Below are 15,862 nucleotides of genomic sequence, written 5' to 3'. Positions count from 1 at the left end.
TGAAGGATCCTAATACTTGGCTTTTCTTCCTTCCCCCCCACCCCCATATCCCCCAAACAACTTGACACCTGGAGGAACGTTTGAAGAGCAAAGACTTTGAATGGGGGAAGAGGGTCCCGGGCTGGACAGCAATTCCAGCCTGTGTAGTGAGGATCGGTAGCCTGCTTGTACCATCTGTCAGGGTGAGACACTGCTTGACTGAAATCCTATTTAGTTTGTAGAACTCAGACTGCAAATTTATTTTTATTTCTTGAGAAACCAACTTTGATCTCTACACTTGCTACTTATAATCCCTTAAAATAATCTTTCTGTAGCTAATAAATCTCTTTTATATTTTACCTCAAACAGTGTGTTTTGGTTGAAGTGCTTGGGAAATCTCAGGTCAGTTTACAAAGGCGAGTGTGTGTCCTCTCCACATCGGGGGGGGGGGCGGACTGGGTGAAATGAACTGACACTGGCCAGGCTTCTGTGCAAGATGGTAAAGTTCTGCGGTGCAAGGCTGAGGAGCTGGGTGAATCAGCTGGAGCCTCTCTATTGTTGGTTCATGAGTTGCTCGCAAAAGCATTCGTGTAAGTCGGTTGGGTGAGTCCCTGCCGGTGGATGGCAGAATAAGGGCAGCACCTGCTAGAGGTTTGTAGCTTCTCATCAGCATCACAGTGTGAGGGGAAGCTCAGGTTGGTGGGACAGAGGGCTCAGCAGTCCCATAGTCTGGGGACCCTGTCACAGTGATTAACATGCCCATCTGAGTGGTGGGAGACACACAGTTCAAATACTTCCTGGTAGGGAGGTGGGACTGAACTTGGGTTCCCCATATTCCAGCTCAGGGCTTTAACCACTGGGCTTGAAGTTATAAGGTGGGCACCACCACCTCTTTCATTGGACAGCTGTTTCAATGGGACCCAATCTGGTAGCCATGCTGGGAGGATCAGGCCTCACATGCAAGATCGGCAGCTGAATGCCAATCTTCCCCGGTGCATGGCTCACTTGGGGGCTTAGGTGGGAGATGGGCACCTCACACTCCCAGAATGGGGCAGCGGCATCTGGCCACATTATTTTTTTCCAAGAAAATAGGCTCAGTCCAGTGAGAACAAAGGAGAAAAGTTGCATTTCAAAATTAAGGGAAAAAGTTACCAAGACACCCTAGTTAATGTCTAGCTCTACCCACCATTCCCAGGGAATTCTAACCACACAGTAACCCATAGAAAGCTTCCTACCAACACTACAAAAAGATTCTGCGTGGACTCCTCCTGAAGGTCGAAACAACAGACTGGACTTCTACATAGAGTGCTTCCGCTGACGTGCATGGGCTGAAATTGAGGAAAAGCAACATCACTTGCCCCACAACTTCAGCCGTACCGAACACAATGCCATCCACAGCCTCAGAAACAACTCTGACATAATCAAAAAGGCTGACAAAGGAGGTGCTGTCATCATCATGAAGAGGTCAGAATATGAACGAGAGGCTGCTAGACAACTCTCTGACACCACATTCTACAGGCCATTACCCTCTGACCCCACTGAGGATAACCAAAAGAAACTACACCATCTGCTCAAGAAACTCCCTAAAGAAGCACAGGAACAAATCTACACTGACACACCCCTAGAGCCCCGACCAGGGGTATTCTATCTGCTACCCAAAATCCGTAATCCTGGGAATCCTGGACGCCCCATCATCTCAGGCATTGGCACCCTGACAGCAGGATTGTTTGGCTCTGTAGACTCTCTCCTCAGGCCCTACGCTACCAACACTCCCAGCTATCTTTGAGACACCACTGACTTCCTGAGGAAACTACAATCCATTGGTAATCTTCCAGAAAACACCATCCTAGCCACGATGGACGTAGAAGCCCTCTACGCCAACATTCCACACATAGATGGACTACAAGCCGTCAGGAATAGCATCCCCGATACTATCATGGCAAACCTGGTAGCTGAACTTCGTGACTTTGTCCTCACCCACAACTATTTCAGATTTGGGGACAATTTATACCTTCAAGTCAGCGGGATTGCACTGGGTACCCTCATGGCCCCACAGTATGCCAACATTTTTATGGCTGACTTAGAACAACGCTTCCTCAGCTCTCGTCCCCTAATGCCCCTACTCTACTTGCGCTTCATCATCTGCACCCATGGAAAAGAAGTCCTTGAGGAATTCCACCATGATTTCAACAATTTCCATCCCACCATCAACCTCAGCCTGGACCAGTCCACACAAGAGATCCACTTCCTGGACACTATGGTGCTAATAAGCGATGGTCACATAAACCCCACCCTACTGACTGCTATACTTACCTACATGCCTCCAGCTTTCACCCAGATCACACCACACGATCCACTGTCTACAGTCAAGCTCTACAATACAACCGCATTTGCTCCAACCCCTCAGGCAGAGACAAACACCTACAAGATCTCTATCAAGCATTCTTACAACTACAATACCCACCTGCTGAAGTGAAGAAACAGATTGACAGAGCCAGAAGAGTACCCAGAAGTTACCTACTACAGGACAGGCCCAACAAAGAAAATAACAGAACGCCACTAGCCGTCACCTTCAGCCCCCAACAAAAACCTCTCCAACGCATCAGTTGACAAGAACAGTAGGGCGGGAAATAAGGGGAAATAGATTTACTTTGTGCAATGACACATCCACTCCCAGTCTTTATTCAAGCCTAAATTAATTGTCTCCAGTTTGCAAATTAATTCCAATTCAGCAGTCTCTCCTTGGAGTCTGTTTTTGAAGTTTATTGTTGTTGAAGAATTGCCACTTTTAGGTCTGAGTTCGAGTGACCAGAGAGATTGAAGTGTTCTCCGACTGCTTTTTGAATGTTATAATACTTGACGTCTGATTTGTGTCCATTTATTCTTTTACGTAGAGACTGTCCAGTTTGGCCAATGTACATGGCAGAGGGGCATTGCTGGCACATGATGGCATATATCACATTGGTAGATGTGCAGGTGAATGAGGCTCTGATAGTGTGGCTGATGTGATTAGGCCCTATGATGGTGTCCCCTGAATAGATATGTGGACACAGTTGGCAACGGGCTTTGTTGCAAGGATAGGATCCTGGGTTAGTGGTTCTGTTGTGTGGTGTGTGGTTGCTGGTGAGTATTTGCTTCAGGTTGGGGGGCTGTCTGTAGGCAAGGACTGGCCTGTCTCCCAAGATCTGTGAGAGTGATGGGGCGTCCTTCAGGATAGGTTGTAGATCCTTGATGATGCGTTGGAGAGGTTTTAGTTGGGGGCTGAAGGTGATGGCTAGTGGCGTTTTGTTATTTTCTTTGTTGGGCCTGTCCTGTAGTAGGTAACTTCTGGGTACTCTTTTGGCTCTGTCAGTCTGTTTCTTCACTTCAGCAGGTGTGTATTGTGGTTGTAAGAATGCTTGGTAGAGATCTTGTAGATATTTGTCTCTGCCTGAGGGGTTGGAGCAAATGCGGTTGTATCGTAGAGTTCGGCTGTAGACAATGGATCGTGTGGTGTGTCCTGGATGGAATCTGGAGGGATGTAGGTAAGTATATCAGTCAATAGGTTTCCAGTATAGGGTGGTGTTTATGTGACCATCGCTTATTAGCACCGTAGTGTCCAGGAAGTGGATCTCTTGTGTGGACTGGTCCAGGCTAAGGATGATGGTGGGATGTAAATTGTTGAAATCATGGTGGAATTCCTCAAGGGCTTCTTTTCCATGGGTCCAGATGATGAAGGTGTCATCAATGTAGCACAAGTAGAGTAGGGGCATTAGGGGACGAGAGCTGAGGAAGCGTTATTCTAAGTCAGCCATAAAAATATGGGCATACTGTGAGGCCATGCGGGTACCCAAAGCAGTGCCGCTGGTTTGAAGGTATACATTGTCCCCAAATGTGAAATAGCTGTGGGTGAGGACAAAGTCACAAAGTTCCCCACCTCTTGATGTCTTCTAATGAAGACTAGATGCCTTTCTGGAACGTGTGTAGTCAAAAACTAGCTCCTATGCTCTACAGAAAGCATGTGATAGGCAGGGGGTCAGATGACATGCTCTAATTTTCTCTTCTGTCCATAAAGTCTGCTAATTTATGAAAAACTGAGCATAGCATGGGGAGAAGCCTCTGATGTTTTACTTTGTTCGATTTGAGCCCACAATGAACGCTCATTGCGTGGGGTGATCCAGGGGAAGCGGCTGAAACATCCAGTGTGGCTGGACAGGGGCAGGACATCAGCACTGCAAGGGAGGGGTGGGTGTGGCAGTGACATCACAAGGGCCTTTGGCAGGACCTCAGCCTATTGGACAAAGGTGGTGGGGAGGCGATGACCTCACAGAGAGATCTTGACATCAGCCAGGCAGGACAGGGGTGCAGGACAGGGGCCACCTCGGAGATCCCTGTGGCTTTGCTTCAGCACGTCTCCTTCTCGAGGTCTCTCCTGGAGGACTGAGAGAGCATTCACTTTCACATTCGTGAGCGCAAGGAGGACCCTCTTTGGAGTTTTCTCCTTTTCTTGTGGTGGTTTTGCTCAAAAACAGACGTCCCTGTATAGAAGGTAAGAGCCTCGGAGAGGTTTGGAACCTCTTCAGTCTGATCCATCAGGTGCCGGCTGATTTTTAGGAAACGAAAAGACTTGATTGTGGGGGCAGCATTTTTTTTCCGACCTAAGACTTTGTTCCTTAGAATCACTGGGGACATTGGGGTTTCTCCTTTTGGTTTTCCCTTTTCCTCTGTCCCTCCTACCTTTCTCTTCTTGCTTCCTTTGTCCTATTCCCTCTGCTCTCCTCACACCACCAGGAGCTCTGTTTGTGAAGCGGGAGCCGGGGGGGTTGTGGGAGGCCCTCACAGAGAGGAGACTGGAATAGGGCTCCGAGAGTGATCGCCTCGGTGGTGACCAGGGCCATTCTTTGGGCTATTTGATGAGAACCCTTAGCCTCCCACCCCTCAAAGTCTCAACCCTGATTGGCTGAGGAGGGGGCTATTGACAGGGAGGAAACTGGTCTTTGTTGTTCTCTTTGATGACCAAGCAAATAAGTCACAACCAGTTATATGTCTGACCAATGTGGATGCTGCTCTCCATTCATTGTCTCGGAGCAGTTCATGATCCTCTCGAACATTCCAATTCTTCTCAAATACTTGCTGCATAATTACTAGGAACAATTGCTGGTCTGTAGCTCATTTGAGAGCAATTCTGCTACTGACTGGCTGCATCAGCTAAGACAATTCCCTGCTCCTTTCTCAGCCTTCATTTCTCCTTCTGTCAAGTACGAAGAACAATCCTCTCCCACCTACCTCACCATGGGTGGATGCTGGGGATCCACTGAAGAGTGTCACTCGGAGCAGTGCAGACTAGGAGGTGTCCGATCACACTGAGCCATATCCGATTATGACCTAATATTCTCTTTTATTTGAATTTTATTCTTTTGAAATTGTGAGGAGCAGCAACTACTTAGCTCAGACTGAAGCATCTAATCCAATTTTCTAGATCATAGTTGGTTTCAGAGTAGCAGCCATGTTAGTCTGTATTTGCAAAAAGAACAGGAGGACTTGTGACACCTTAGAGACTAACCAATTTATTTGAGCAGAAGCTTTCGTGAGCTACAGCTGTCGAGAGCTACAGATGTATCCGATGAAGTGAGCTGGAGCTCACGAAAGCTTATGCTCAGATAAATTCGTTGGTCTCTAAGGTGCCACAAGTACTCCTTTTACTTTTTGCTAGATCATAGTGTCTCCCCTTTGTGTATGACGAGACAGTTTAATGCGCTGTGACAAACAGGAGATGCTCTTGTTTTGCAAACAAATATTTTTGCAAAGAATTTTCATCCTACTTGTTATGATTTCAAGAAACAAAGTGGTTTTGTCTGAATGGATTTTCTGACAGAAAACGGTTTCCATGCAAATGTTCACACCTTATTTCCTGGGCTTTATCCCTGCCTCCGGGGGGTTGTTGTCTGTTAGTCAGAACAGGAGTCAGGACTGTTGTCTTCTCTTTCTGGCTCCGTCACCGCTTTGCTATGTGACACCTTGGGTAGGTCCAATGGGAATAGGGTCAATTCTCTAAGTCCAGGCAGCAGGGAGCCTGGGTGAGATAACGGATGTTAAGGCCGTTTGCGAAGGAGAAAGGGATGTTTCCAGGTGTTGAATTCAAGAATTCTAAACTTTGCTGAAATGGCTAGTCTTGAGAAACAAGAACTAGTTGGGGCCAAACTTGAAGCATTGTCTTTTTTAAAGTCCATTCAGGGATGTGAGTCCCAGAGAGCCATAGAGAGGGGGAGCAACTTGCCCAAAGTCCCACAGATCAATAAGCAGCAATGGAAGCAGGAGTGACACTCCCTCTCAAAGGCAGGGGGACCAGACATTAGGGCCTGGTTGCAATTGCCAGCTGTGGGAGGGAGTGTGCGGCAGTGGTTAGTGAAGGGGTCCATCCATGGCTCTGACACTCGGTCTGGCCCTGAGCCGGTAGCTGAGGCCCGTTTGCCATCAGTAGGGTTGGGGTCCCATGGCTACAGCCCAGTGGGTTTGGGAGGCTCCAGGAAGGTGTGTAAAGTGCTGGGATGTCAGGATCCTGGAGGCGCTGTCACCTCCGCCCTAGGGCCGTGTTCTGCAGCCCCCTGCTGCTGGCTGAGTTTCTCCATCCCTTGGCAATAAGACAGACTCTTGTTTTCACAGCCGGTCAACCGCCCTCGTGTCATCACCCTGCCTGCTGGCTGGGCAGGGTAACTCCTGAGGTCACCACCCTCTCCAGCCTGCCTTGGGCTTGGAGAGTGAGGAGGAGGGCGGGGGACGTCTGCTGACCCTGAACATCCGCCATCCATCATCCCATCACTGAGATCAAGTGAGTGGCATTCGGGTTCCTCGGTGGCTTCCCCTGTCTGTCTGGGGAGAGGCAGAAATGGGGAGAGACTACCTCCGAATGGGGATTTCCTTTGCAAACAGCCCCCAAGAGCCCCTCACTCTTAGGCCAGGCAGGGGCTTCTCCAGAGCCGTCTCCAGTGTGTTTGGAAAGGTTCCAGTAATGGGGCTCCCAGCCCTTCCCTTGTGGGACACAGTTCCCCAGGCTGAGAGTCTCTGAGCTGGGCCAGACCCTGTGAGCTGCTGAGTCTGGAAATCAGTGGGGAACGAGGAGGGCCCTGGTCTTCCTGTGCCGAGGGTCTTTGTGTCTTTGACGTGGGGAATGGTTTCCCAGGAGAAGTCCGGACTCCTGGCTTCTGTTCCTTCTCTAGCCTTGGTGGGAGAGTGGCCTGGGACGACAGGAGGGGGCTGCTTGTCCAGAGGAACTGATGGTCTTTGGGACTTACCCCATTGCTGGAAAAGGATGAGAGTTCCTGGATATTGCAGCAGCAGGGATTACGAGGGGGAACGTTGGGAGCGGATCATGCAATGAACTCCTGCCCGTGTGTGTAGATGGCACTCCCTGCACTCCTGTGGGGGCAGAAGGGGCTGCTGTGGTTGGAGCAGGGAGGAGGAGGGACGGAAAAGGGCCAGGAGTGAAAGGCTGCCTTGAGCCCAGACTCACCCCTGCTCCCCGCTCGGTTCCAGGATGGCCAGGCTCCTGCGGATGTTCAGGAGGAAGGCTCTGCAGGTGGCCCCAGAGCCTGAGGGAAGCAGCTGCCGTCTTCCCAAGGGGCAGAGCAAGCCCTGCGTCCCCGCTGGCGGGGAAGCAGGTCCCGTCCAGGCCAGACGGCGGAAGTGCCCGGCCTTCTGGAAAAGGACCCCGGCTCCCGGCGCAGGCGCCGAGCTGGGAGAGGCCCCGACCAGGCCCCAGTGGAGCTGGCCCAGGCTGCGGTTTGGCAGACAGGACCCAGCCCAGGAGGGGCGCCGGGCAGGGTGGCTCTGGGGCTTGTTGTGTGGGCAGCAGCGGCCCCAGGAGCCCAGCCCTCCTTCCCATCAGGAGGCATCGCCCTGCCCGGTCTCTGAGGACCTTCCAGCCCCTGCAGGCCAGGAGGCGGAAAGTCCCTGTCCCAGCACCAGCAGCTCAGCAGGGGACAGCGGCAGCACCTGGGCCTCTGGCAGCAGCCAGGCCGATGGAGGCCACTGCTTTGTTCCAGGTGAGGAGCCAGGCTGGGCTGAGGGAGGGGTGAGGACGGGATGTGAACAACCTGGGCCCAGACGCTCTCCCAGGGATATGCGGGGGGGTCCCCAGCCCAGGTGTCTGGCCTGAGCCTTGTGAACCCCACGGAATAGCAGCAGCCGTCACACAGCTGCCCCTTCTGCACGGGGACCTGGGGGTGGGGGCGTGAAGAGCTGCTGCCACTTTGGTCCTTGCTGCTCCGGTGCTGGGAGAATCGGCACCTCCCCTGGAGTCCTGGCCAGTGGAGGGGGGCTCTGCTCTGGGCTTCTGCAGCTGTTGGGGGCTGAAGGCATCCCTGAGAGGGAGGTTTGGGGCCCCATCTGCCCTGGGTGCCTGAGGTGGGAAGGGGGGTCTTGAATCCTGCTCTGCGCACCACGCCCCTGTCCTTCCCTCCCTGGTGCAGGGACCCCCCTGGATTCGGAGCAGGAGGAAGGGGTGGACGTGGCCAAAGATGAAGCTGCTCTCAAAGTCATCCGAGAGCAGCTCCAGTGCAGAGATAAGGTACAAATGTTCCCCACCTGGGCTGGAACCAAGATTGCCCTGTCCCTTCCCAGCATCCCCACCCCCTGCCGAGGGTCTTGTGCCTCCTGATCCACCACACCCAATGGGACCCTTTTACATCCATGATGTGGGACCCCCAAGATGGGGGTGTTTGTCCCACAACAGCCGAAGTCATCTCCCCCCACAGGCACTGTCCCAGTTCCTGATCCTCCTTGTGTAGGAGTTGTGGGGGATTTGGACAATAGGCGGGTCCCCACAATCCCCCATTGAGGCCTGAGCCCTGGAGCTGGTGTGGGTGGGGCAGGAAGGTCCCTAGCTAACAGGGTCTCTCTCGCTATACCCCACTCCTGGTGGGTCCAGGATGAGGGGCAGCAGCTCCTGTTCCTTCAGGCCATCTACCCCGCATGTCTGGCTGCATGGGAGAGAGGGGAGGACACGCTGGAGCCGCGCTGCTGCAAGGCGGCTGTGGTGCAGAGGATCGTGGTGAGTGAGACATGCCATACGGCAGCTGGAGGGAGAGGGAGAATTGTGGGGCTGGGGGGCAACTGAGAGTGGGGAACAAGGAAACCATGGTCCCAGCTCGGTCGTCGGGATGGGGCTGAATGGGGGCAGTTTTGACAGGGAGGAGGAGAGAAGGGGATTGGGAGTGAGCTGGGCAGGAATCCGGGAAGGGGGACAAGTCTAATGGGGAGAAAGGAATGGGAGGAGCGGGAGGTGGTGGGGGATCCTGCTGGCCATGTGGGGCACAGGCTGTGTCATCTCCTCACTGGGAGGCATCAGTCGGGCCTGAATCTCACACGCTCCTTTGTCTCCTTCGCGTCTCACAGGAGCTCATCGAGGAGCTTCCCGATGACTCGTCACCCAGCGCCGTCCTCGCCCACTCCCTGGCTGCAGTGGGCTACCTCTGGTACTGAGACAGCCCCACCCCGCCGACTCCCCTAACCCCAGTGCTGCTCAGGCCCAAGGCTGGGAGTCACCGTCACTGCCCCTCCCAAGTCACCTCCCAAGAGTGGTGCCTCTGGCAGAGATGGTGGGGTGGGAAGGGTCACTCTCTCCTGGCGGGGCTCTTCTTTTCACTCCCATAACATGACAGGGGCCTTGGGGAGGGGCTCACTCCCGGGCTCAGATACAGGAGGGGCAGCAGGCTCCAGGGAACTGGAGCTATTCCTGTCCTGCCACTGTCTGTCTGGGACACCTTGGCCTTGTCATTCCCTAGCTAAGTGCCTCAGTTTCCATTCTCGCCAGCCTGTGCCTCTATCCCTGTGGCTTGGTGTCCGTGTTGGCGACAGTCCCACCCCTGTACTGCACAGTCTAATACCAGCTCCTCTCTCTTGCCAGCACCATGAAACCTGCCCTGGAGCCAGCCCTAGAGACCCACCTCTTGCGAGCTGCCCTTCACTCCGTCTTCACCCTGGGCAAGGAGAAGGACACCACCGGCATCCAGGTACCTCCTCCATCCTCCTCCTCTTCCAGAGTAGTCCTTGGTCCCTGCTCCCTTGATTCGCTGGAGCTCCAGATTTAGGGGTGGGGTAGCGGAGATGGAACAAGCTGCAGGGTTGGATCCTTCCCTCCAGCAGGAAAGAGATTACCCCTCCATGGGCGATTTCTTTCTTTCTTTCTTTCTTTCTTTCTTTCTTTCTTTCTTTCTTTCTTTCTTTCTTTCTTTCTTTCTTTCTTTCTTTCTTTCTTTCTTTCATAAGCCTTGTTTTGCCCAGAAGCCCAGGTTCCATCCATACCAACTTGGCTGTTTCATACTCTTCTGCCTACAAGGCCCTCCGCAGAGACCTGCTAAGCTCATGGATCAAAGGTCCAGGGGTCATCAATTCTTGCAAATTGCCTGCAGTGGGATGTGAAGGAGAAAGGCCGGGAGATGTGTTTGGGAGTCTCCCCAGTGCTTCCCAGAGACCCCTCTTCCCATCCTGTGGCAGGTGTAGGCCCAGATTCCCTAACTCTGACCCATGCTTTGCAGGCTCTGCACAAAGTCATCCCAGAGGTCCTGGATGCCATGCTGGGGAACCTGCTGGCAGAGTCCCCAGACACAGACAGGCTGCACTTCATCTTGGAGGTGAGCCCCATTTGACTGTAACTCTTTGGGGGACTGGTAAGGAGAGACTGGAAGATGCATTTTCTACTCTGTCCTCCTAGCTGGGTCCCCAGTGGGCCGTCCTTGGTTGGGGAGGTCAGTGCAATGTAGTGTCAGGTCCTTCCTTCTTGAGGGACAGAGGAAGGAGCTGGGACTCCAAGCCAGAGCTCTGCCTGGTTCTGCTGAGCACTAAGCACAGGGCTCCTGGCTGTCTTGGGGAGTGAGAGTCTGAAAATCCACCCTTCCCCCACCCCTCCAACACACAGAGTCCATGAGATTGGGGAGATGGTTCTCAGAGAAGAGGCACATGCTCCTTCCTAGAGAAAGAGGAGGAGCCCAGGGAATCAGCTCTTCCCTTTGATCTGCTCTGAAATTCCTGGGGGGATTGTGCTCTCAGTCACTCCCTACATCCCCCCAAGGATTTGCGTAGCAGGGAAGGGCCAAGGGTTCGGTCTTCTTTCTGGTGAACTGTTCAGGAATCAGGAGTTCTGGGAGGATGGGACCAGCCCCGACCCCGAACATTGTCCCAATCTAAAGAGACGCTGACAAGTTGTGACCTGAAGGTGACAAGCTGCATCCTGGGGGAAAGAATCCCCTTCTAAAGCTCTGCCATCAATGACTCAGCTATTCCCCCCTGCGCAGAATGTCTCAGGCCCCTGGGGCTGGGGGCATGGGGCTCATTTGCAAAGCAGGAGCAGCTGGCCACTGAGTCTGACCTGCCTCCTTTCCCCACAGCATGTCAACCTCTGGGTCGTGTCCAGGGTGTCGCAGGAGCGAGCCAGGGCTATCAGGAGCAGCACAGCCCTGCTGAGATACACAGTCACCCTCCCTGAGTTTGACGTAAGTGAGCTCCGAGCCCAGCTTGCTGGCTCCAGGCGGAGGCGGGCTGGCTCCAGCGGGCTGCAGGGTCTCCTGCTGCTGCCAGGGCTGTGGCTTAGGAGGGTTCTTCAAGGGGAGGCAGAGTCAGAGTAGGGATTGAGCTAGGCTTGAGCCAAGTTCTTCTTGTCCTGGTTCAGTGTTTTCCCTGGGCCTTTAAGGGGCCCATGCTCCAGCCCCTGTTTGGCATCCCAAAGCACCTGCGGGCTCCCTTAGCAGCAGAGCAAATGAAGGGTCGATCTCAAGCTCCTCTCCCCCAGCATCTCCTGCAGAGGGGCTAAGGGGAAGGAGCCCTCTGGCCCAGGAGGGACAGGGAGCTGACAGGAAAATGCTGATGGAGTCCCCTCTGCTCTCCCTTTCATTAGATCTCAGCCGAGTTCCCTCAGATGGGTCGCCATGTGGCCCAGCTCGCTCTATTTGTCAGCGATCCAGACAAGGACATCAGCCGGCAGGCCAGGGAGGGGACTTACCGGCTCTACCAACTGCTGCTCCAACAGAGGGGTAAGGAACCCAGCTGGGACACGGAACCCAATAGGAGACTAAGAGTGACCACAGGTTGATAATGGGACCCCAGACCATTTCTCTCAGACTGACCCCAGCCGGAGGACAAGTCTCTCTCTGCCTCTGTTCTTCTCCACTCCACTGTGCAGCCACCAATGGGCTCGGAAGGACACAGAAACTGCAACCAGAATGAGGAGAAAAGTCTCTCTCTCTCTCTCTCTCTTCCAGGCCTGACCATACATGACGTGGAAGATCTCTGGTGCTATGACTGGCACCAGGACAGCAGGCTCTTGGGCTACAAGAACACAGCCAGAGTGGGGGAGGTAAGGGCACTGTGCCAGGGGATGACACAGCTCAGGGAGTGGGGCTGGCTGGCTCCCTGCAGTGGATGCCTCCTGGAGACAGGAAAAGAGCCCGCTCCTTATTTCCAGCTCAGAGTTCCTCATCCAGCAACCAGTGGGACAGGCTGGTGCTAAAGGTCCCACACTGGGACTGGGCCAGAAGTCTCCTTGTTCTTGTCAGGCTGCAGGTTGGATTCCCCTTGAAGAAACCAAGGAGCTGCAGAGGCCATAGCCAGCAACTAGAGAAATCACTTAGCTGGGGGAAGAGACCTTTGGTCTGTCAGCTCCAACCCCCTCCTCCCCTCAACAACACACACACACTCCTCTAGCCGCTGAGGTGCAGGAGATCTCTCTGCTGGAAGCAAGACAGGGTCCCCTGTCGTCTCTGTGCCCTGCACAGCAGAGTGGGCCTGCTCACACACATTAGAGATCCATTTCCAGCCCATCCTGGCCCCTGCCCTAAATTGCCTTCCCGAAAGAGCCACTGGAGGCTTTGGTCCCTCAGCATCTGCCACCTTTTAATAAAGGGGCTTCCCTGAGCCCTGGGACCCTGAAAGCCTCCTGGGGAATGAACTGCCTTGGCCACAGCAGCTCTCTTCCCCGCCCTTTGGGGCACTAGACGCCATTGTTCTGCCAGGACTTGGAGGCTGGCTCTGGGCAATCTACTCGAGCCTCATGTCCTCTTGGTTTTAGGTCTTTGAAAAATTCTTCTCTGTCGGGCAGAGAAGATCCTTCGTACAGACAGCATTGCTGGCCATCCACGACCCCCTGCTGCGTGTCAGCCAGGCTGGGCTGGTGCTGGTCTACTCCCTCCTGGGGGAAGCCCAGCAACTGATGGGGGACACGGTAAGCAGCTGCAATCGACTCAGAAGCTTGGGGTGGGGCCCAGGGCCTCATTCCCATCCTCTCGCCATTTGCTGGCCTGGTAGCAAGGAGCCTAGTGGGGACTTCTGGCCTTCATGGACTTCTGTTCTTAGGATGTGGTGCTCTGCTATCACTCCTGGGAAGGACAGGAGAGTCCCCTAAGTGCCCTCTGGGAACCTTTCCTGCCCCATAGAGCTGCACCCATTTCCCCATGGCCTAGTGTCCATGTCACCCGAGCCACCATCGAGAGTTGCTCCCATCCCTGGCATCCTGGGAGGCCAAGGACTGACTGGTGATGGTGACTGACTGAGGCACATGGGTGTGGAAAGCTGGTCTTGCTGCTGGTAGGGCTGGACCCGCTCTCGAGAGATTGGGAGGATTCAGTCGTCAGGGGCTGCTGACCTGCCCCATTCACCAGGGCTGCCATCCTGTGGTTTCAGCTTTTGTCACTGGGGTGTCTTGGGGAAAAGTCTCAAGCTCTCCCTATCCCACTTCACTGCTGTCAGAATCCCTCCCTCCCCCCTCCACCCTTCTAGAGCCCCCTCCCTACCCTACCTGGGTGGGGATGGAGGTAGGGGTGGAGGAGAGGGTTCTCTGAACTTGAGCGGTGTCCCCAGGTGGGTTGGAGGTGGAACAGCTGTCAGGGGCACGGATGGGGAGGTGGCAGGAGCTCACCCGACAAGGAGGGGGGTTGGCACTGAAGGTCACTAGAGAGGACAGCAAGCCTCCATCCTGGGGGTCAGGAGGGTGAATCTACCACTCAGACATGAGCAGCTGCTGGGTGGAAATGATGGTGCAGGTTCCAGGTGCCCTTAATCCTCCCTGATTCCTGGGGAGTGTCTCAGTCTCTGACATGTTTTCGTTCCCCTGCAGCATGAGGATGTCACAGCCAAGGTCATGGGCCAGCTTCACATGATCCGGCACTTGCACCAGATGCCCGAGGCGCTGCAAGGGCTGTGGCTCATCTGATGCTCTTCAAGGTTCCCCTCCCTGTTCAGCAAGTCCCACTCCCTGCTGCAGGTACTGCTCTGTCTCACTGTAAATGGGGGACTAGTGGAAGCAGAAATGGAGGCCCCTGGCACGCACAGGAACTCTCTCCCCTCTCTGTGGAGCTGGGTCCTTCCCGCGGCCCCCGAATTCCTTCATCTGGGGCAGGAGCTCTTTCCCTCACACCCATATCCCTCCCCTCTTTCCTTGATCTCACCCCCATCCCATTTCCCGTGCTCCCAGGCAGAGATCTTCCTGCCCCATATGGCACAGAAGGACCTTTGCGTCAGGGCTACAGACTGTCTGCCCAACTGAAGCTAGGCTCCGGGCTAGCTTCATCTTCTGCCCTTTATTCTTCCTTTGGCCCTTCTCTGGGCTCTCAGAGTCTGACATGAAGAGGCCGAGCACCGCTCAGAAATTATTCGCTACCTTCAGAGAGACAGGGCACAGCTCAGCCTGTTGGGTAGGCTGGAGACTCACACTTCACTCGAACACACAACACTGAGGTGGTTTGGGAAGCATAGTAACAAAGAAGAGATTTAAGTGATACTAAGCAAGGGAAAGAGACACATTTCAAAGAGAGAAACAAAACACAACACACTTTGTAGTGACTAAAACTGAATCTTAACAAGTCACAATCTTTGCCTTAGCAGTTTCCAGACAAACATCTCAGCTTTCCTAAGAGACCTTCTTTGATGTCCCTGTAGGGTAGAAAACTTCTCTGTCGAATCCGCTGATTTGATTGCTTCGTCTTCTGGTTTCAGACCCTCTGTTCTCCTTCTGGGGTGCCTGGACCCTGATTGTAACATCTCTCTGGCCCAGCCTCTTACACAGATGTGTGCTGCAGCCAGCCCAGCGCAGGGAGCAGTGGGGACAGATGATCTCCTCCTGTCAGACCAAGCAACAGGGGTCCCCTTGAGGCTTAGATGGAAGATCCCAGGCATCTCCTGGAGGTAAGAACCGTCCACTCTTCTGGACACTTGGGGCTGTTGTAAGAAAGAGGGGGCTCCTGTTCCATAGCCTATTTGTTCTCATGACTGTGTTTTTTTCTTCTCAGAGGATGCATCCGGGACCCTGGAGACTGTTTGGTGCAGGAGGTTTGAGCGGGGAGAGATCACTCACTGTCCTGACCCATGGGTCATTAACCCGGGTCTGCAGGGTTCCTGGGAGCAGCCAGCCTCCAGCACGCCACCTGGAAGCCTACGAAAAACTGCTTAGCTCGGACTGACGAAGTCCAGACCCAGTTTGAGGCTCCTATTGGCAGAGTCCCAGAGCAGCTAACTGGCCCGGGGACCTCCTTAAACCAGCAGCAGGAAGAAGAAGCTGTCTGAACAGCCGAGCTCCTCCCCGGCTCTGGACTGTGTGTTGGCTGTTCCTGCTCCCACTCCCCAGGCTTGATTTCCTGGCATCCGGACTCAGGGTGACTCACCTGACTTGAGGTTCTGAACACAATTTGGTCTTTTGCTTCTGCTCTTCCAGTGTCCTCACCCAGCTGACTCTCGACTCCTGTCTTGTGAGTGTGGACTCTGCCTCTGACCACTAGGTCTGGCTGCCCATGACCCAGCCATGACACTGACTTTTCTACAATTCCTCCAATGCCCTTTTCTGCTCTCCAGCTCTGCTCTCCCAGCAAGACACACCGATGCCTTGGCTCCCAGAGTCCTGCTTGCCTGCTAGTCAAGGGCT

The sequence above is a fragment of the Eretmochelys imbricata genome, chromosome 14 (assembly GCF_965152235.1).
Source record: "Eretmochelys imbricata isolate rEreImb1 chromosome 14, rEreImb1.hap1, whole genome shotgun sequence".
NCBI lineage: Eukaryota > Metazoa > Chordata > Testudines > Cheloniidae > Eretmochelys > Eretmochelys imbricata.
This window is presented reverse-complemented; position numbering follows the sequence as displayed.